This window comes from Pinus tabuliformis, chromosome J, assembly GCF_031772625.1.
Source record: "Pinus tabuliformis cultivar Carrire ecotype Pingquan chromosome J, CPIR1, whole genome shotgun sequence".
Classification (NCBI taxonomy): domain Eukaryota; kingdom Viridiplantae; phylum Streptophyta; class Pinopsida; order Pinales; family Pinaceae; genus Pinus; species Pinus tabuliformis.
In genome coordinates, this window is record NC_142295.1 from 1,510,470,576 (window position 1) to 1,510,494,075 (window position 23,500).

At 35.5% G+C, this 23,500-nt stretch overlaps 2 pseudogenes; both read left to right on the forward strand.

Annotated features, from left to right (window-relative positions):
- Window positions 1–2,933: 2,933 nt before the first annotated feature.
- LOC149233185 (alpha,alpha-trehalose-phosphate synthase [UDP-forming] 6 pseudogene) lies at window positions 2,934–9,724 on the forward strand (annotated as a pseudogene).
- Window positions 9,725–9,868: 144 nt separating this feature from the next.
- LOC149233186 (alkaline ceramidase TOD1-like) lies at window positions 9,869–19,894 on the forward strand (annotated as a pseudogene).
- The last annotated feature ends 3,606 nt before the right edge of the window (window positions 19,895–23,500 follow it).

A 23,500-nucleotide genomic window follows, 5' to 3' on the forward strand; every position in this document is an offset into this window, starting at 1 on the left:
ATCTATGGAGATATGACCTAGTCTCTGGTGCCATAATTTAGAGGAATCTTCATTAACAACACATCTTTTAGTGCCAGTGTGAACATGCATTGAATCATATGTGACATTGTTTTGTAAATTAATGCAGTAAAGACCATTAGACAAAATACCATTCCCAACATAATCAGATTTATAGAATAGACTGAAAGATTTTTCTGAAAAGTTTAAGGAATATCCAAAAGGTACAAGCCTTGAAACTGAAATCAAGTTTCTAGAAAAACTTGGAACGTAAAAGGTCTTTTCTAACTCCAAAACAAAGCCACTACTTAAAGTTAAATAACATGTTCTTATAGCTTCCACATGCGAGCCCATCTTGTTTCCTGATAAGATGCTTTGCTCACTTCCTACTGGCTTCCTTAGGTTTTGCAAACCTTTGCAAGGAATTCGAAATGTGAATTGTTGATCCAGAATCAATCCACCATGTGTTAATATTAACATTAACCACATCAGATTCATAACAAACAAACGAGATTACTTCCTCAAGTTCGGGAATGTCAGAACGAATTTCAGAGAAATTTGCATGTTGTACTACTGCATCAAAATAAAGAATCACATGCTTATGTTGAGGCTTAATAAACTTTCATGTTCTACCAATGTAAAACATGTTAAAAAGAATTGAATCAAATGACATGAAAATTGCCTGTGGGCTAAATTTTCAATTCAAGCAGAGTCAATAAAACTTTATGAACTTTCACGTTTTACCAATGTAAAACATGCTAAAAAGAATTGAATCAAATGACATAAAAATTGCCTGTGGGCTAAATTTTTAATTCAAACAGATTCAATAAAACTTTATGATAAAACTTATTAATTCATAACTCCTATGGGTAGGTTATGAAATTTTATCCTAATTAATCACATAAATATAATAAAACTTCCTGTGGGATAAAATTTATTATATTCAGTGTAATTAATTACAATTTAATGTCTAAATAATCTTTATGTGATCTTGCTAATCAATATATAATTTTATTTAATTAAAGATGTTGTGGCTATTCTCTAATTAATTAAAATCATATGGATCACTAGACATTATTTTGTTGCATAAACAAAACTTAACCAGAGAGAAAAATAATGTTTACTAAAAGGAGTAAGTCAAAATGACATTTTAATAAACTCCATATAACTGTAATATTTTTCCAGCAAAATCAAATTTACATTCCTTAGTCTAACTGTCCCATAATTTATTTAAGACTAATTCTTAAATTAATTACAAAATAGGCTCTAAACAATTTGCAAACAAAACTGCAAATTTAAAATATTATTTATATAAAATTTCATGCGAGCCTAAACCAATAAACTCATATTCTAGCATAGCAATGTTATAAAACTATAATAGTGATTCTTCATGCCAAAAATACTTAAAGAATCGAAAACTTCAATTAGGTAAGAGAAAACTATAAAACACCTATCGAAAGGAGGGCTTACAAAATATGCTTAAATATTAATAAATAGGCAAATATTCCAACGTTTTATTTCGAAAGCATATTTATGTGGAGAACAGTCCCAGAGATCTGATGATGAGTTTTAATAAGCTCAGAAGGAAATTTAATTAAGATGAATTTTAATCAAAAAAAAAAAAAAAATTCTTCAGATGAATGTTAACCAAAAAGCATATGAATCTTGCTTTTGCGAAAATATATGGCAATATATTATTATGATCGTCAAACGAATCGTTAGCCTATAATAGTATATGTTTGGACAAATTTTTAAAGAGCCATGAGAAATAATTTGAATCTCTTATCGTATTTCAGTTCCAAACCTGATAGTAACCATAAGGAATCCTTAAGCTCAATCTGCTTCCTTAGAAATGCTTTCTTTGAAAATAATGCATATAAGACGGAAATTACGTTTCATCTCAGTTTTTGGACTTAAAATGGGCGGGTCTAGAGTGTGCAAATTGATTACATGGAACTTGGGTTCGGCTATGTTCAATTTGGCCTCTCATCAGCATTTAACGTATTGTCGAATAGAACAAAATAAGTTTGACAAATATTTGACATAAGCAAAAATCTTCCAAACTCGTGCTTTACACATCCCATATGTGACAAAAGCTCGTGTTTGACAGATCCCATATATGACAATCAGAGCTCGGCCTTTCTGACCACAGATGCATGCCTCGACCCAAAAGTGGCCTTTTCAGGAGCATTTATCGTCTGACTCTAGGAGAACAACTGCCTGCCTTTTCACGAGCACATTAATGACGGAACAACAAATTCTGTCTCTGAAACTTGCAGAGGTATATATAATGAAGTGATCACTGATATATATACGCCGAAGAGGGGAAGGGACACCGTAATGATATATGATGATAGTGTATCTATTCCAAAATAAAAATCAAAACATAGTATAGGTGGTGAAAGAAGGTTTCCCTGTTTTGGGATGGGATTCACCCCACTGAGAAACTGAATGCAATCTTCGAAAAATGTTTTTATATGCGTTTGAGTTTATCTTTCAGGTAAGTCAAAGCGGAGTCACCATCCCACTAATGTTTGATCTGAAATCAGCGGTTTGGACGAAATCTGAGTATCGCTTCAACCACCATCTCACAAAATACATAAAATCGACTGGGCTGGATCCCTTAATACGTATCAAAAGAGGCAAAGACACAATACAAAGAAACAGAAACAGAGATTTTAGCTGAAAGAGTGTTGGGCCTCTTAAGTGGAGAAAAACGAAGTCATTCTTTCGATTTCCAGAGGGTCAATGTCCATCACAGGTAATATTTGGACCCAAACCCAAACCCCACTATTGGCTCCGGCGGAAGACGCAGAGTGAGGATATTGAAGCCGAGCCATGGGGTTTAAAAATAATAATAATAAAGAAAAACTTTTATCACGACAAACATTCAGCTTGATACCGGAATTCAATTCACTCCACAGAACAACAGAAAAATGGATATGTCCAAAGAAGAGACGGGGAAAACCCTTAAAATAATCGGTACACATAATGGCTCTTTTCACTGTGACGAGGCTCTCGGATGCTTCACTCACAAATATGCAGGGGCCCAGATTGTACGCACCAGAGATCCAAAGGTCAGTCGCTCAGTTCGGTTCATTTTCAAAATTTTAAATATCAAGATGAACATTAATTCCATTTCGATCTTCACAAAATCAAAATTAAAGATAAAGCGGCATTACGTCTCTGGTTTCACCTTGCCCAGTAACCCCAGCCATTCTTCCCACCCCGGTCATATCGCCGAATGGGGCGTCAATGGCTACGGTTCCATGAAGGGGCTAATACGGCTCAGGGACAACGGTTTTGAGGTCGATGCAAGGGGTGACGAAGACTGCTCCAGCGAGGAGAGTGACGAGGACGAGCACGCGGAGATGGAGCGGAAACTCCAGATAAAAACCAAAAAACTCAACTATCATGCGAATCACATTAAGCTTACTCTGTATACTTCAACGCCAAACTTTGAGCTTAAAAAAAATGGAGAAGCTCGATTACAGTCTTTACAAAGCCATAGACCTCGGATAAACATATGTTTGTGCAAAATTCAACTATCGACACAGCTGACAAAACTCATTAACTTAAATCCCGCAAAGACTTGGATAAGTTGGAGTGGAGGGCACGCCAGTCAAAAAAATGGCAATGAAAACAATAACGCATGCATGACATAGTCACTTGGCCAACACACAGCAAGGAAGAGGTAAAAAGGGGCTCTGATACCAACTGTTAGAAAACTAATAAACTTAAACAACGATTCTGCATGCGGAAAGAACTGAAAAGAATCACTGAAACTTAATACCCAGGGATACGCGTTACCTCCAGCCATTGGTGATGTTTTGATGAAGGCCACAGTCCACTTGCCTGCTACTTCTTCTGCACTCCAGCTTCAATTCAAGCAAAAGAAAAAGAACACAAGAATTCTGAAGGCACTTCCAAGCTCTGATATCTTAGCTAGATGGTGTAGAACTAAAGGGGATTGAGATATGAGCTTGGGGACCAAACAGATGAACATATAGCTAAGCTTCCATCAAGCTTCTAAAAGCTATGTGTTAGAAAAACCACAAATCAAGGTAGAGATCAGATCAAAGTGATGGACCACTTTAGTAGCTCCCAATTATAAATTTAGTAATTGCAGTTGATTTTCTTAACTTAAGGAAACTACTGCAGTTGGTTTCCATAAGTTAAGAAAAGCTGCAATTCCATAAATCAAGGTAGCTTTTGTGTAAAATCAATGGAGCTTAACACCGTCCTTGTTAATATTACGAAGTAAAATAATTTGAATATTTAACTGGCTGCCAACCAAATAGATGTGAGGTGATTTGCAACTTCTTCCCTTAAACACAGTAGTTGCGACACATGGATTTAATCATCAGGGTGGCTTGTTGAATGTCAGCTGCAATTTAAAATTCAAGATGCCCTTTTGACACCCTCTCGAGCCCTTTAATAACAGTAAAAACATAAGAGAGCATAGAAGAATTCTTTCCAGTAGCACCTTAACAAGTGGTTGAAGAATAATAATTTAATTTAATTTAATTTCTTTTCTTGTTTTGGAAGCTGAAAATCAAGACATTTCATTTCTCAAAATTTTGATCTAATTCTTTAGATTGTAGTTTAGACAAAGAATATTCTAGACATATAAATCAAGAAGGTCTAAATAATTTTTTATTCCTGAAAAAATAAAATTTTTCAAACCCAATTTTAATATAGAAATTATAAATATAACGATTATATTTTTAAAAATATGGATATAATTTTAATAAACTAATCATGTGATTAAATATTTACACAACCACATTAATAAATGTGGTATAAATAATCACCTTAATATTAAATATTAAATATTAATTAATTTAATAATAATATTATTATTTATATTAATATTTTAATATTAACTAATATAATTAATATTAATGTGATTGTGCTAGTATATTAATACATCATTTATAAATACGTATTTGATAAAACCTTTAAGGTTACATCTTAGCAAAACTGATCCATATAACATGCTTTAGTTTATCTCTTTTTTATCTAAATTTTTTAAAAAGTATCACCGTATTCTTTTTTTTCCTTCATTGGTTAAAGCAAATATTATTTATTTTATCAAATTATTATTTTATATTCTAAATAGTTATTTTCACATGCACAAGATGCTAACCTTGATTTTCAATTTTAGTTGATAGGTCAACTACTAAAGTTTAATCTTATTAAGAATAATTTGAATATTTAAGTGGCAACCAACCAGAGAGGTGACTTATAGCTTTGTCCCTTAAACAAAGTTGTTGTGATACATGAATTTAATCATGGGGTAGCCTATTGAATGTCAGCTACAATTTAAAATTCAAGATGCCTTTTGGACACCCTCTCAAGCCCTTTAACCGTTGTACAAAATAAGAGAATAGACAAGGATTCCCTGATGGGGATGCTAACACAAAAACTGAAATCTTGCAGGTGTTTTAATGATGGCAATGTTAAATATGATGTCAAACCCTTCCTGTAAATCCATTTTTTCGATAATTGTTATAATTTACATGTGTTTTTTTCATATGGCTAAAGGATCAACAACCCTCAGTGTTCGAACCAAGCTATACACTTGGCCTCGCATGTAATGTGCATGGCATATCCATGCTCCATGTACTTGGGATCCCCTACCTAGGTCCCCTCAACTTAAATGTGTGTAGTTAGGGATTGGCATTTTTATATGCTATGGGATCATCAATAAGGTCATTCCATGGTAGATTGGTTACAGGAAGCGGGTTATGTTCATTTATGAGCTCATCATGCGATATCACCTTGGGACAGTTGAGCTATGGCCCAACCTGGACACTTGGCCCTTATCGTGTAGGTTCTATGGCATTCGTCTCATTCATTGTCCATGTCTCCTCACATTTACAATGTATTATATAGGCCTTAACCTCCTTGCAGGGTGGTGGAAAGGTAGTCGTGTTATTGCTATGGCCCTAGTTGTTTTTCGACTCGTGGCGCATACGTCTCTATACAAATGGCGGCTAAAGCATACAGTCGCAAGAGTGTTTGAAGGTCAGTTACCACTCATATATTCTCAATTAGTTGCACTCGGACTATGTTGTGTCCATTCTCATTGTTGGGCTTCATAGTGCTTGTTGTCATTAGCACTCTCAACCTCACAACTAATTAGGGTTGTTTTCTTTATCAACGTTCTTTGCTCTATTTTTTCACAACACAGGAAATTGTCCGTCTTTTAAATTGGTCGTAGTTTTATCCCCGACTTCCATAAAAGCCTCTGACCCATCTAGGATTTCCTTTAACTTACCTATGCTTGTCTGTGGGCTTTGGTATTCCAGTACCTTTTCCATTTGACTCTAAAACTTGTTATGGTATTTACTAATCCTTGTCTTTACAAGTTGTGACAACTCTGTTACAATCATCTGAGTGGGCTTGTGACAAGCATCAGCTAGTCCTCCTCTTCTTCCCGACATATTCCTCTTATTCTACAGTTAAGTTTTCGTTACATATCCTAGTGGGATTGCACTCTTGGCAAGTTGATACTCAGGTCATTTTCTATTTCTATGTGTTCATAGTCAAGTGGTTTTTATGAAGGTACTACCTGGCTCTATGCCAAAGATCACCCATTTGATAGGGTGGTGCTCTTGGGGCTTCCTCCTCAAGACATTTTTTTTCGAGTGGGAATCAATTGCGAATTTTTTTGAGGCTACCCCTCTTGAGGTCATAAACGAAATTCTAAATTTGGAAGCGAAGGAATTTGGAGATAACAAATATTTCTCTGACTTAGAGATAGGTGGAAGTAATTTAAAATGGGTGTCATATTTAGGGAAGTTTCGGAGAAGAAGACTTCATTTTCTTAACTCCATCACCCACCTTTGTCATATGGAGGTGTTGTTTAGCATGGTCATTCATGATAAGAAAGTTGATAACTACAAACTCTTTATTGGCCGGGAGGAGATTAAGAGAATATTGCAGGACATCAGATATAATCTTGATGATATAGTGGTAAGGGTGAGTCACGTGGAATGTTTTGTTGTTTCAAATTCAGAATGATCATCAGGAAGAGGTATCAGTCATTAATGCTACACCTCTCAACACTATTCATGCAAACTCTGATCTACCTATGAACAACACCCATGCGAACTCTTCCCCACATTTTCCAATCATCATCCTCAAATAAAATGTTCATCAAGTAAGGAGTTGCAGTTTTGAAGTTTGAAGGAATCTACCTGTTCAAGTGTTCTTACTTTATATTACTATATTTGTATGGTTTTTAGTATGTCTACAGTTCATACTCATCTATTTTTAGATGTGTTCAAACAATAGGCCTCTCGTTATGTTGTTAGGTAGTCACTCTTTGTAAAGTTTGTCAATGGTGTTCTACTCTATGGATCTGGTATGGTGGACTCATCTTAATCCAAAACCACTGATGGAATGGAGAGCTCTCACTATAATATAATATGTGATTTTTTTTTTTTATCATAGAAATATTTGGATGAAATTTACAAAAAAAATGAAAAGAACATAAAAGGATCATTGGTGGAAGAGAACTCAAGCAACCGCTTGATAGGTGGTCAAAGAATAATAATTTAATTGAATTTATTGTTCTTTATTTTGAAATTGAAAACCATGACCCTTCATTTCTAAAACTCTTAATCTAATCCATTGGATTGTAACTTAGATAGAAACTATTCCAAGTATATCAAATCAATATCGTCCAAATAATTTTTTATTCGTGAAAAAATAAAATTCCTCAAACCCAATTCCAATATAGAGGATGCCTACGACGTAACAAGAAATTAGCTGTATAACTTCTAAAAAAATATTTTTATTTTCATTTGATAGGAATATACATTCATAACTTAACTTTGCAAAATAATAAGAAATGGATTTTTTCATGGAAGCCTAATCTAGCATTTTCAAAAACGTTATTTTTAATGATATAATTTTGACAATATAACAACAAGATGCATCTCAATGTTAATATCAATGTTTTCCATAACACATAGGGATAAATATTATTTTACGTTACTTCTAACATTCCAAGCCAATCACAAAAGAAAAAGACTAAAAATTCCAATTTTTAAACAAAGCTAAATAAAATTCATAAAAGAATAAGACTTAAAGTACATATTTATGTCGTAAGATGTTCCCCTATGAAATCAACTCTCCTTTTAGGTTATGTGTACATTCATGGGCCCTTGATTTAGATGTTAGATGATTAAAATAGTTTCAGCCATCAGATTAGTTCAACTGGTATTAAGTTAGTTAGAAATTTAATTACAAATTATATACTCGCACAGATGAACCTCGCCCTTGCTCTGCACTACCTGCATCGCCATTGCTCAACACTACTTCCAGGTGCTTCTTCCTTCACAGCCCATTTCCCTCCTCTGAGATTTACCACACTCTTTCGGTGTGTGAGGAGATTTTGAGGGGTTTTCTCAATGTTGATCTAATTGGATTCCATACATTCGATTATGCAAGGCACTTTCTTTCTTGCAGCAGTAGGATGTTGGGATTGGAGTATGAGTCGAAGAGAGGGTATATATGCTTGGAGTATTATGAGTGCACTGTGGGGATCAAGAGTATTCCTGTGGGCATACATACGAGTCAGCTTGAGGGTGTACTAAAGCTTGTTGATACGGAGAGGTGGATTAGTGAGTTGAAGGCAAAGTATGAGGGTAAGATTGTGCTTTTTGGGGTTGATGACATGGACATTTTCAAGGCATTCTTGCTACAATAGGATGTTGGGATTGGAGTATGAGTCAAAGAGAGGGTATATACACCTGGAGTATGAAGAGAGGGTATATATGCCTGGAGTATTATGGGCGCAATGTTGGGATCAAGATTATGCCTGTGGGCATATATACGAGTCAGATTGAGGGTGTATTGAAGCTTGCTGGTACTGAGTGGTGGATTAGTGAGTTGAAGGCAAAGTATGAGGGTAAGATTGTGCTTTTTGGGGTTGATGACATGGACATTTTCAAGGGCATAAGGTTGAAACTTCTGGAAATGGAACATCTTATGTATCAACACCCAGAATTGGTTGGTAAATTGGTCATGGTGCAAATTCTCAACCCTGCACGCGAGCGAGGTAGGGATGTTTTGGAGGTCCAGGAGGAGATATCTATCACCCCAGCAAGGATAAACGAGTCATTCGGAACTGAAAGATATCAACCTATTGAATTGGTGCAAAGACATCTTCTATTGTATGAAAGGGTTGCATATTACACAATTGCATAATGTTCAAGATGGTATGATTTTGGTCCCACATGAATACATTGTTTGCAGACAAGGTATTACAGAACTAGATGCAAGATTTGGAATCACATTTGATAACCCTAAATAAAGTATGATGGTAGTGTCTGAGTTTATTGGATTCTCTCCTTCTCTAAGTGGAGTTATTCATGTAAATCCTTGGAATATTGAAGTGTTACCTGATGCTATGAATACTGCCATTACAATGCCAGATGTTGAGAAGAAAATGAGACGTGAAAAGCATTTTAGGTATGTCAACACTCATGATGTAGCCTTTTGGGCTCAGAGTTTCATAGGATACTTTCAAATAACCTATAGAGAGCACTCTCGAAGCTAATGCTATAGGCTAGGATTTGCATTGGGATTCAGAGTGGTGCGTATTGATTCATACAAAGCTCTTATCGATCCATACACAGGTACAAACTTACATAGAACTTTGTCTTTGTATCATTGTGCGTATCAAGTTATTTTTTCTTACAAATTTAAATGAGTGAGGGGTCTGCTCAATGTTGATATGATTGGGTTCCATACATTCGATTAAGTTAGGCACTTTCTTTCTTGTTGCAGTAGGATCATGGAATTGGAGTATGAGTTGAAGAGAGGGTATATATGCCTAAAGTATTATGGGCGGACTATGGGGATCAAGATTATGCCTGTGGGCATACATACGAGTCAGCTTGAGGGTGTATTGAAGCTTGTTGATACCGAGTGGCAAATTAGTGAGTTGAAGGCAAAGTATGAGGGTAAGATTTTGCTTTTTGGGTTTGAATCAAAGCTATTATCGATCCATTTAATTACATTACATGCATGTTATATTCCTTTCTGATGATTAGTTTAGTTTATTATTTGACATTTCCTCCATGTTATAGTTGTTCTTTCCCATTGAAATATTTAACAAATCCCATAGCCATTATGTGAAAATGAACATCTATATTCTGCTTTAGTTCCTGTTGATATATGGTCATCGTGATTTTCTTATATCTTTATTTTTGTAGCTAACATGGAGGAAACATGTTGACCTTCTGGTAGATGTTGGACACAGACATCACTTCTATTGGCATCTGCAATGCCAGAAATTTCATGACCATTTTCACGTGTTCTCACACTAATAGGCAATCTCGAAAGAGAAATTGTTCTCATAGCTTCTCAGGCTAGCAACCCTCTATTAATGGCTTAAGTTGTTTAATCTAGAAACATAGTTCATTTGATATGGAGGTTGTCAAAAAATCATCCTTTTTGAAACCCAAATTTGTTGAGATAGTTGATTTGTGAGAGACAGAGGCAGTGGAAAATTCAATTAGCATTATCTTTAATGTTGTGCTAGGAATACAAATGGCATTTTATTCTGTGACATGTTCATGTTGCTATTCCTTTCATCTATATCTTCTTTTTTGGTTTCAATTGCGATGTCCCAACCTCAACTCTATTGAGTTTAAATGTCTAGTTTGTCTAAGCCTTAAGATATTCTATGGTATAATTGAGGATTTATTTTATTCTCCTATGGGTGTAGAGCTCACAATGTTGTCCACATAGGTTATGCTTCAGAGCATCTATGGGCATCACTGTCTGATTTACCAACTTCATTTCCCAACACTTCAACAAGTGTGGTAAAAGATGTTGAGACCACCTTTCCCTCAAAGAAAGATTTGTTTGCACTTGCTTCTATGGAGACAGACTTACATTCAATCTTTCCAGTGGAAGAATTGATTGAGCTAGTAAGGTCTTTACTATCTTCATAAACCTTCATATAAATATACCCACATTGATTGCTAAGCAAAGCACTGCTCACTGATTTTTTTTCAAGATTTTGTTTGGATTATTCAAAGTATCAAAACTAACTTCACAAGTCAGAGGAACAAAAATACCTTTCTGTAGCTGATTGATTTTTACTATAAAGGAAATCTGAGTTTTATCAACATTGAGTTCATTAGAGTTGTTCTGATACTCAACAACGAATGTGTGGCATGTTATATTCCTTTCTGATGATTTTGTGTGTTATTTGAGGGTTGTCTGTTAGTATTATGATTGACTCATTTGCTTTTTTTGACGATCCTTTGTGTTGCTAAATAGTAAGGAATCGTGTGCTAAATGAGGGTTATTTATGTTTGGTAGTATAGTAACTTTTGTTGTATCGATTGTTCTCTTAAAATTATGGTGGGTGTAAAAGCGTGTTGTTTCCTCAGGGCATGCATGTTTTGAAATGCCAGTTTTACAAGTACAATGAACACTAATAAACAATGTATTCCATTCTCTACAATAAGAAGACCATGAGGGGCATCCAATTACCCTCATATATTTGTCTAGCCTTGATTTTGAAGTGTTGAAACTTCATGTTGCCTCCCAGAGGAAACGTTGGTTCTTCAGAAGCAGGAGGTGCCATGGTAGCTTACATTGAGCACTTGGTCTTTCTCTACCTATAGCTCTAGAGGAAATATTGGTTCTTCATAATCAGGAGGTGCCATGGTAGCTTGCATTGAGCACTTGGTCTTTCTTTACCTGCAGCTCCAGAGAAAATCTTGGTTCTTCAAAAGGAGGAGGTGCCATGGTAGCTTGCATTTAGCACTTGGTCTTTCTTTACCTGCAGCTCGAGGGATCAATATAATTCTGGCCATTGGCCATTCAAAAATACCATAACACTATTTCGCTGAGATATCCAGGTAGGTGCTCAAGGGCTTGCATTACCTGCACCAGAACAAAATTGTTCACTATGATATAAAGCCCTCCAATTTACTGATCAATAAGAGAAATCAAGATTACCGATTTTGGTGTCATAATTGTGTTGGATCACACTTTGGCCCAGTGAAGTTTATTCATGGGCACTTGTGCTTATATGAGTCCTGAAAGGTTCGATCCTGATGGGTATTAATATACAATTTCTATTGTCTTCTGTAATGCAATTCCTCTGGTTTTTTAGTTTTTTGTTGTTGTATCAACAGAAATTAGGTACATTTTGCAGCCTTAGTCGGGATGATACATCTAATTTTAGTGTTCTCAATGAATATAAACGATGCATTGAGTAAATAGATAGATGCCAATTTTGCTGCTGCCCATTGAATTCATTCGGTGAATTCAAATGATTGAGTGAATATATGGATGCCAATTTTGGTAATACAAATTGAATCTAGATGGTGCATTGAGTGAATTTAAAAAACAGTAGTTAGATACATTACATAGCCTAGGTGGTGATGATCCATTGAGTTTGGCCATATTCATTGAATCTAATAAGTATATGAAGTCGTTTTAGATAAGTACGAGGGATGATCCATGACCAATTAGAAAATTCTTTGTTTTTAGGTGTAAAAATTATAAGATTTAAATCTCTTCAACATGTTACTCGATATCTATATCACCCAATGCAGAGTTAAGGTTTATAGCCACTCACTTATGGATAAAAAGCATGACGAATTAGTAAAACCTCAGTTGTTGGATGTAAAAAACAAGATTCAAATCTATTCTACATGTTAATGGGTATTTGTATCAATCCAATACATAGATGAAGTTTATAAACACCACTGATGTATCAAAAGTAGTTACACATGGCTCTATACTAGTTTAACCTCATTTAAAGATATTGTTGGGTAAAGGGTATAAGAGGTATATATGGTTCACCCTCCCTTAGGGGCAGTGTTTTGGAGAGTTCCCTAGTTCATTGGAACCAAGATCAGCTGAATTAACCTTGAGCTTTGCTGGCTAAAACCCAAAAGAAAATTTAAATATGTTTTATCTTCTTTTTACCTATAATCTGATGATTGACTCATGTGCTTGCTTTTATGATCCTCTCTGTTGCTGAATAATAAGGAATTGTGTGTTATTTGAGGGTTGTCTGGTAGTATGATGATTGACTCATTTGCTTGTTTTGACGATCCTTTATGTTGCTAAATAATAAGGAACTGTGTGTTAAATGAGGGTTATTTATGTCTGGTAGTATAGTAACTTTCGTTGTATGGACCATTTTCTTAAAATTATGGTGGGTGTAAAAGCGTGTTGTTTCCATAGGGCATGCATGTTTTTGAATGCCAGTTTTACAAGTACATTGAAGACTAATAAACAATGTATTCCATTCTATGAAATAAGCAGACCATGAGGAGCATCCAATTACCCTCATATATTTGTCTAGCCTTGAATTTGAAGTTTTGAAACTTCACGATGCCTCCCAAAGGAAACTTTGGTTCTTCAGAAGTAGGAGGTACCATGGTAGCTTGCATTGAGCACTTGGTCTTTCTTTACTTGTAGCTCTAGAGGAAACGTTGGTTCTTCAGAATTAGGAGGTGCCATGGTAGCTTGCATTGAGCAATTGGTCTTTCTTTACCTACAGCTCTAGAGAAAACCTTGGTTCTTCAAAAGCAGGAGGTGTCATGGTAGCTTGCATTGAGGACTTGGTCTTTCTTGACCTGTAGCTCTAAGGATCAAGATAATTTTGGCCATTGGCCATTCAAAAATCCCAGAACACTATTTGGCTGAGGTTGCTAGGCAAGTGCTCAAGGGCTTGCATTATCTGTGGCAAATATTTATTCTCCCAACAACTTAACATTGTCGCTTGTGGGAACGTACTTATACCCACACACTCATCTAGGCTGAGTTGCTATGCTCTGAAAATGAAACCCAAATTGTTTATACTATCATCCATTTCTTCTGTAATTCTTGTTCCATTCCTTATCATCCTGCTCTTCTCAAATCTTCTCCACCATAAATATTTCATTGCTAATTCCAATGGATCATTTTTATATAACTCTTCACCTCCCACTTCATTCAATTCGAACTCTAATAATTCATATGCTCATCACGCCAACTGTTTGTTGAACAATTTCCTTGGATTTATTCCAGGACTCTGATCAGGATGTTAAAATTAAGCCCGAGTCAAAAGTTGCATGGCCAGACTTTGAATAACCTTCAAATTATGGAGTGAAGAAGTATTTTCTTAGGAAAGCTACAGCCACGATGAATCAATATTGCCACTTATATTCTCAATTTTCAGGTAATCATATATCCTCATATTTAACAATTTGAGAGATCTATCAAGAAACATTACCTTATGGCATGCATGCGTGTAAAAGTAATCAGGCTAAAACAATGTTTCATTGTTGATGGAAATCTCAGCTATTGTTCATTAGATTCAGAAAGAAGAGTTAATTGATAAATCTCGGCTATAGTACATGAAAGGACCTAAAAACCTTAATTCAGCAGCACATCCAGTGACATTCAATGGAAATCTGGATGTGAAGGAAAGGAAAAGGTATTTCAATTATTCTGAAGGGACTGATTTTCCTTGTGGTTTTGCCAATTACCGTACTCTAGGGTTCCTTGTGTCTAAAGAAGATAGGATGACCATGGAACAATGCAAGCGGGTTGTGGTAATTTAAACTATATTTGGAGCCTATGAGAAGATTAAGCAACCCACGAATGTTAGGAAAATCACAACAGAAAATGTTTGTTTCTTCATGTTTATGGACAATGCAACTCTCACAATTCTTGCCAGATACCAGATCAAGCCCAATGAGTCTCATAGAATTGGAATTTGGAACATTGTTTTGGTTAGGGAGTTTCCATACAAGGAATCTGTATTGAATGGCCTCATACCCAAGTATCTTCCCCGCAGGATTTTCCCAAACTGTGTTTACAACATTTGGATGGATGCCAAGCTACATCTTGTTGTTGATCCTTTGTTAATTTTGGAAAATATCCTTATAACTCACAATGTTGATATTGTTGTCTCAAAGCATCCTTACAATACTCATACCATGGAGGAAGCCATTTTTACAGTCAGATGAAAAAGGTGTAGCACAGAAGCTGTGAGATATCAAATGGACAATTATTGTGCCAATGGCTTGCAACCTTGGAGCTCTGAAAAGCTTCCCTATAGTAGTGGTATGAGAACTCAGATTTTCTCAATTATAGTAAAGTTTTAGTGTGATAACATTTGAGATTTCTTTCTCTACAGTTCTAGAGAAAACCTTGGTTCTTCAGAAGCAGGAGGTGCCATGGTAGCTTGCATTAAGCACTTGGTATTTCTTTACCTGCAGCTCTAGGGATCAAGATAATTCTGGCCATTGGCCATTCAAAAATCCCAGAAAATTATTTGGCTGAGGTTGTCAGGCAGGTGCTCAAGGGCTTGCATTACCTGCACTAGAACAAAATTGTTCATCATGATATAAAGCCCTCCAATTTACTGATCAATAAGAGAAGTCAAGATTGTCGGTTTCAGGGTTAGAACTGTGTTGGCTCACACTTTTGCCCAGTGCAATTCCTTCATGGGCACTTATGCTTATATGAGTCCTGAAAGGTTCGATCCTGATGGGTAATAATCTACAACTTATATTGTCTTCTGCAATGCAGTTCCTCTGGTTTTTGAGTGTTTTGTTGTTGTATCAATAGAAATTAGGTACATTTTGCAGCCTTAGTCAGGATGATACATCTAATTTTAGTGTTCTCGTTGAATCTAAACAATTCTTTAAGTAAATAGATGGATGCAAATTTTGCTGCTGCCCATTGAATCCATTTAGTGAATTTAGATGATTGAGTGAATAGACGGATGCCAATTTTGATAATACAAACTGAATCTAGATGGTGCATTGAGTGAATTTAAACAACAGTAGTTAAATACATTGAATAGCTTAGGTGGTGATGATCCATTGAGTTTGGCCATATTCATTTTAGATAAGAAGTGTATGGAGTCATTTTAGATAAGTATGAGGGATGATCCATGACCAATTGGAAAATTCTTTGTTTTTAGGTGTAAAAGTTATAAGATTTAAATATCTTCAATATGTTACTGGGTATCTATATCACTCAATGAAAAGTTAAGGTTTATAGCCACTCACTTATGGATCATCAAAAGCATGACGAATTAGTAAAATCCTAGCTGTTGGATGTAAAAAACAGGATTCAAATCTATTCTACATGTTAATGGGTATTTGTATCAATCCAATACATAGATGAAGTTTATAAACACTAGTGATGAATCAAAAGCAGTTACACATGGCTTCAAAAGTAGTTACACATGGCTCTATATTAGTTTAACCTCATTTAAAGATATTGCTAGGTAGAGGGCACTACATGTGTAAAACTCTAAAGAGCTTTGATGTTACTGCTTCTTCATTTTGTATAAGAGGTATATATGATTCACATCTTGATCTTCTCACACTAAAAGTAGAAATGGTAATCAAGTAGGTAATTTTCAACTTCTTGAAGATCATATCCTTCGTTTCTCCAAGGTTGACCATTAATTATCAAAGGTTACAAAATCTAGATAAGGTGACAAATTTTCTTGGTCGCCAAGAGGACCACATCATCTATAAAGAGGATGATGAAGATCAAGGCATGGCAAAGGAGAAAACCATCCTTGAGCTAGATATGCTTTTGCATGAAGGGTTTCATCTCATCAATATGTGTGTATGTGGGTTGGTCGGTGGGTAAGAGAGGATACCCCTATGTCATCTCAATGGTGCTCCTTATAAAATCTTCCAATCCATGTGCTATGGGGAGGTGACCAAGTACATACTCATAGAGATGCATAATAGCAGTGAATAAGGTCTCTAAAATGTTAGTGTTTAAATTTCTAGAGAATGTCATCCTTAGAATCACGTCAAACAACTTTCAAAAATTTGACAAAAAAATAAAAGAATTGAGATAAAACACAAACTCAACTATATAGTTAAATTCAAATATCCATATCAAATAAAATTTTAACAACAATTTTACACCTAATTTATGTTCCATACCAATAAAAATACTTAAACATATTGAATTAATTTAAATTTAAACCTAGTAAATTAATCTAAATAAATTTAACATAATACTTTATCTTTTATTTTTCAAATTAATTTAACCTGTATTAGTATTCAAATTGGCACTTATCTTATCTAAAATTAAGTGTACACATTTAGAATCCTCTGCCCAGTTGGACAACTTGGTTGTGCTCATCATCCCTGTGAATTTTTCCATTTTGTATGGAAAGATATTCCAAGAATGTTGGGTCCTGAAAATGTTGTGGGCATCCTTTGGACAGCCTATGCTGTCAACTACAAATTGAAGTAAGAAGCACTTTATGTGGAGTAGGTGGGCTCCTATATGAATACCAATTTTACAACTAGGCACTTAACACTAGCCTAATATGATTATATGAGATAAATCTCATTTTGGAACCAATCCTGGGCTCCTTCTATATGAATACCAATTTTACAACTAGGCACTTAACACTAGCCTAATTTGATTATATGAAAGAAATCTCTCTGGAAAAAAGAGATCTCAAACACTCTCGATATCGACTCTGTGGCAGATATTTCTTCTCCCAAGAACTTAACACTGTCACTTGTGGGAACGTACTTATACCCACACACTCATCTAGGTTGAGTTTCTATTCTTTGAAAATGAAACCCAAATTGTTTATACTATCATCCATTTCTTTTGTAATTCTTGTTCCATTCCTTATCCTCTTGCTCTTCTCAAATCTTCTGCACCATAAATCTTTCATTGCTAATTCCAATGGATCATTTTTATATAACTCTTCACCTCCCACTTCATTCAATTCAAACTCTAATAATTGATATGCTCATCACGCCAACTATTTGTTGAACAGTTTCCTTGGATTTCTTTCAGGACTCTCATCAAGATGTTAAAATTAAGCCTGAGTCAGAAGTTGCATGGCCAAACTTTGAATACCCATTAGATTATGGAGCGGAGAAGTATTTTCTTAAGAAAGATATAGCTATGGAAAATCGGTCTTGCCACTTATATTCTCATTTTTCAGGTAATCAGAGATCCTCATATTTAACAATTTGAGAGATCTATCAAGAAACATCCCCTTATGGCATGCATGTCTGTAAAAGTAATCAGGCTAAAACTATGTTTCGTTGTTGATGGCAGTCTCGGTTATTGTTCATCAAATTCAGAAAGAAGAGTTAATTGATAAATCTTGGCTACAGTACATGAAAGGACCTAAAAACCCTAATTCAGTAGCACGTCCAATGACCTTCGGTGGAAATCTAGATGTGAAGGAAAGAAAAAGGTATTTCAATTATTCTGAAGGGACTGATTTGCCTTGTGGTTTTGCCAATTACCGTACCCCAAGGTTCCTTGTGTCTGAAGAAGACAGGAAGGCCATGGAACAGTGCAAGGGGGTTGTGGTAATTTCATCTATATTTGGAGCCTATGACAAGATTAAGCAACCCAAGAATGTTAGGAAAATCACAGCAAAAAACGTTTGTTTCTTCATGTTTATGGACAATGCAACTCTCACGGTTCTTGCCAGATACCAGATCAAGCCCAATGAGTATCATAGAAATGGAATTTAGTACATTGTTTTGGTCAGGGAGTTGTCATACAAGTAATCTGTAATGAATAGCCTCATACCGAAGTATCTTCCCCGCAGGCTTTTCCCAAACTGTGTTTACAGCATTTGGATGGATGCCAAGCTACAGCTTGTTTTTGATCCTTTGTTAATTTTGGAAAATCTCCTTATAACTCACAATGTTGATATTGTTGTCTCAAAGCATGCTTACAATACTCATACCATGGAGGAAGCCATTTTTACAGTCATATGGAGAAAGTGGAGCAAATAGGTTGTGAGATATCAAATGGACAGTTATTGTGCCAATGGCTTGCAACCTTGGAGCTCTGAAAAGCTTCCCTACAGCAGTGGTATGAGAACTCAACTTTGCTCAATTATGGTGAAGTTTTAGTATGATAGCATCTGAGATTTGGTTTTAGGTTGGTTCTCTCTTTAACTAATTTTTTGATTTTGTTTATTGTTGTTGGCATTACAGATGTGTCTGATACTACATTGATATAGAGAAAGCACCCCCTTCCAACGAACCTATTTTCTTGCCTGTTGGGTGTGGAGCTTGATTATCTTCTTTATTCAGAGGTATCACTGCATTGGACCCCAATTCGCAATGTGGCGGCAATGCCACCCGTAATATTTGCACTGCAAAGGGGGTCCAGGCGGGGTGATATTTAGGAGCCCCCCGAAGCTAAAAATAGATGTAAAATTGCCTTGTAAAAAGTTGTAATTCCATAGTTAATCTGGTCCGTTCATTAGGCGAATATCTGAGGGTAGAAGTTATGTTTAATTTAAGGTTTTTTTTCCCTAGAAGGCAACCCCTCGCTATATATGAGGGAATTGTATTGCGTCTATGTATATTTTTATTCTAAGGGAGAAAGAGAGAGGAGATTGTGTGAGAGCGAAGAGGGAATTACAATGGATCTGTTGTAGGTTGTATCTCTTCAATTTGATGGATAATATAAAAGGAAGGACTGTTGTTTCTCCATGGAAGTAGCCCAAATTGGGTGAACCACATATATCTATGTCTCTCTTGTTTTATGTGTTTTCTGTGTTTATATTTATGCAATGTATTTTATGTGTTCCATTGCTTTGTAATATATAATTCTCTAACATTGCCTGTTATTCAATGAATTAGAAATATTCAATCCTCAAGATCAATTGTCATTTGCATATGTAAGAGACATGATGACCCCCAAAGTGAGGATTCACATGTTTGAATCAACCATTTTTAATACAATAACAAATGAATATCAACACTCTTACAAAGTCAATCGAAGCATTTTCAAAGAGCCTCCTTTGGACCTACAAAGTTATTTTGGTTATGAATCAAGAGCGTGCAAATCGTATTTGGACAGAATGTGGGCTGCATATTCTATTTGATTGTATTAATTCATTTCAAATTTGATTGGCTACTAAGATTATAGCTTGCAGAAGCTATCAATTTTTTAAACTGTGAAGGGTCATGAAATAGCAGAATATGGGAGGATCCATACCTACAAAGTTAACCAATTCATGATGTTGATGGATGCCATGGGTGTTAATTTTGTGCTAGATTGGATTAGATGACTGATCAAGATATTTCTGGCCATTGGCCATTCAAAAATCCCAAAACACTATTTCGTTGAGGCTGCCAGGCAGGTGCTCAATGGCTTGCATTACTTGCACCAGAACAAAATTGTTCACTGTGATATAAAGCTCTCAAATTTACTGATCAATAAGAGAAGTCAAGATTGCATATAAATATAAATAATTTAATTCATAATTGATATCTTTTTAATCATTTTTATTTACATAAATATGTACACTATTTTGACAAAATTCTCAATAAAATATTATATATTTTGGGCAATGTTTTTTATATGTATTAGAGAAGTGTAGAATTTAATTAAAATGTAGTAGAATAATTGAGTTAATTATTTTGAAATTCTTTTCCCCAAAAAATTATATAATATATAAAATAAATATTTATTTTTAGAAATTTGATATACATAAAATTGTAAAGTTTAAAATAATTTGAATGTTGTAAAATTTTTCCAGACTGTTGTTGAATTGATTTATACAAAGTCAGTTGATTTAAATAACTTTCAATGAACGTTGGCCCGCCCCAAATCATTAATCCATGATCAAACTTCAATCATAATTACTAGTGAAAAACACTTATTTGCATAATAGAGTAATTGGGTTAATTATCTGGTGGTTCTGTTTTCTTGGAATTAGTGTTAATAGTGTTTTAAATCAAATATATATTATAAAAATTTGACAGAGGCTAATTCCTAAAATTGCAAATCTTAATTGATCAGTTTCATTTAAAAAGTTGGATGCTATCAATTTGAAAATAATTTTCAATGAACATAAGATTGCATCTGAATCATCAAACCATTACCAGAGTTCTAATTAAAATTATTTGTCAGGGTACTGCATACTACCAGTATTATTCATGGTTAACCATGGTCAACCATAGAATTTCATTTCTGTTACATCTCTACATCTTATTTAGATTTTCCTATTCCTATGTCACCATTTCTCCTCAATTTATGCCTTACGTCATTTCCTTTGCAACATCTGGTGCAAATGCTAGTTTAATTCATATGAGTTATCTAATGAAATGAGAAGTCTAAGTTTTGACTTGGAAAATGGCCTAAATTATACCGTATAAATATATTTTAACTGACAAATAATTGAGTTTCTAATGCAATGAAAGTGATTTACTTTCTTCTTGCATCTAGTTTATAAATAAGAGAGATCCCAAAGGTCATATGCTATTCAAACAAATATATTTTAAATGATAAAGAATTGAGTTTCTAATGCAATGAAAGTGATTTACATTCTTCTTGCATCTAGTTTGTAATTAAGATAGATCCCCAAGGTCATATGAGATTCAAACAAACTCTCTTTAAGGAACATCCTTTGAATTATTTTCTCAATGTTTTGATAATACTTTAAAACAAAAATAAATAAATACCAAATAAAAAGAAAGGAAGACTCCAAAATGCTATGTTACAATGTAGAATTTACATTCAACCCCCTAGTGTGAAGATACAATAATCAATACTAGTTAACCTCACAAACCTAAACCATGTTTGCAGTTAACTCATCATGGAGAGATATCATTTGAAAATTTTGACTTCTCAAAATTGTCCTAGTATTAATAATTATTTCAAAATAGAAATGATGTTACATGGGATCTACTTTAGTAAAATAGAATGCTACAAGATATAAGCTTTAATAAAATGAGTTAAGAAGTTTTTGACGGTGCTGGACCCGCCAACAGCAAGGGATCTCCCCGATATGAAGTCCCAACTAGACCTCACACCATTTGGTGTAGGAGTCCCATCCCGTACAATGGCCTAATTGCCATTATCTTAAAGATATTCCTTAGCTCTTGCTTGTCAGCACGTGAGAGTGGTATGCTTTATCTTTGAGTAGCGAGGTTCACGTTCCTGGTGATTGATAATGTTACTTATGTCAATGTGATTTCACCGTAGAGAGAGAGGGTGGGAGTGTGTCCTGAGTTGGATGGGAGGAAACCCAACTCTATTAGAAACACACAACACAACAGGACGTGTGCATCTTCTGGAGGAGGAATCCACATGGATGTGGCAGTCACAACAGACAAGGGAAGACAACATGTACAACACTCAACGGAAAATCTACGCGAACGCGACGGTTGTTATAGTGAGTTTACATGAAAGGTTTTGATTGATGTCTGGGAGGTAACTAACATGGGTAGGACAATGTTAACAACTTATACAAAATATTTTCAATAATATATATGTATTAGAATAGTTGAATGAATCCAAGTTTTAAACATAGGTTAAAACAACATGTATTACAAGTGTTCAAGACGAATCTTACAAACAGCTACAACACGTGTGAAAACGTGTTGGCCTGTTAGCAAGCTTCTGAATTAAGTGAAAGTTCGAAGACACATCGATACACCATACATCATTTACTGCGTGGGTGGGGCGTTGGAGCCACTACTTACTCCTAAAAGAAAAGATTATAGACTCTCAAGGCTATGTGGGAGGAGTCAAGGTGAAAATCCATTGCATGTACAAATGAGAGGGTATTTATAGCCAAGGGTGAGATTGACCCTTGTGGTTGTTCGACTTCCCTAATGACTGTTTGACTTCAATGACCTTTCAAATTTACATGACAATTGGGTCTCTTGGACTTCCACGTTACATTACATTGATTGACAGCATGGCCCACAGTAGAGATGTGGATGACATGACTCATGACAAGACTCGACATGACAGTGTTGGTACATTCGTATTGTTGCTTGTGTGCATGTCGAGCTGTAGTGTTGTTGGGTGATGGATTTCCTCATTGTGTGTCACAGCTTCGCCTCTGCATGGAAAGGTGCACGGAGTCTTTGATGGTTGTTGGGTTCGCTTGATGTTGCATTTGCATGTTGCTCCTTTCTTGTTTCTTGGGATGCTTCACAGGTTCGTCCATCCGTCCATCTGCGAACACATCCTTGCATGTTCGTGCTTCCATCTGTCTACGAACACATCTTTGCATGAACATCCATTTGTGAGCACATCTCTTTGCAATCATATTTTTTTCGTTTGTTCATGAACATGTCCTTCTGCATGTACTCCCTTTGTTCATGCCATCGTTCATCTGCAGTCACTCATGATGGGACGATATCAAATCCATAAACCTCCTAGTCTACCATGATGCATGATCATTTCGGATGCAGACGACCGGGAGAGAAGAGAGGGTTACGAAACTACGCAAGGCAAGCTTTGAGCTGGGATGGAGGCTCTGGGCACTGCTGTTGAAAATTGCACAGAAGTCACTGGGAGATGGTGATGGGCAATCCAAATTGACAATGACTGTATGCGTGGTATGGCTTAGCTGGAGAACAAATATGTGTAATTTTTGGGAGGAGCTATTTGGGTTGCGGGAAGGCTGGGCAAACAAAATCTATGCAATATTTGGAAGGAGCGAGTAGTGGGAGCCTGGCAGCCAAAACTATGC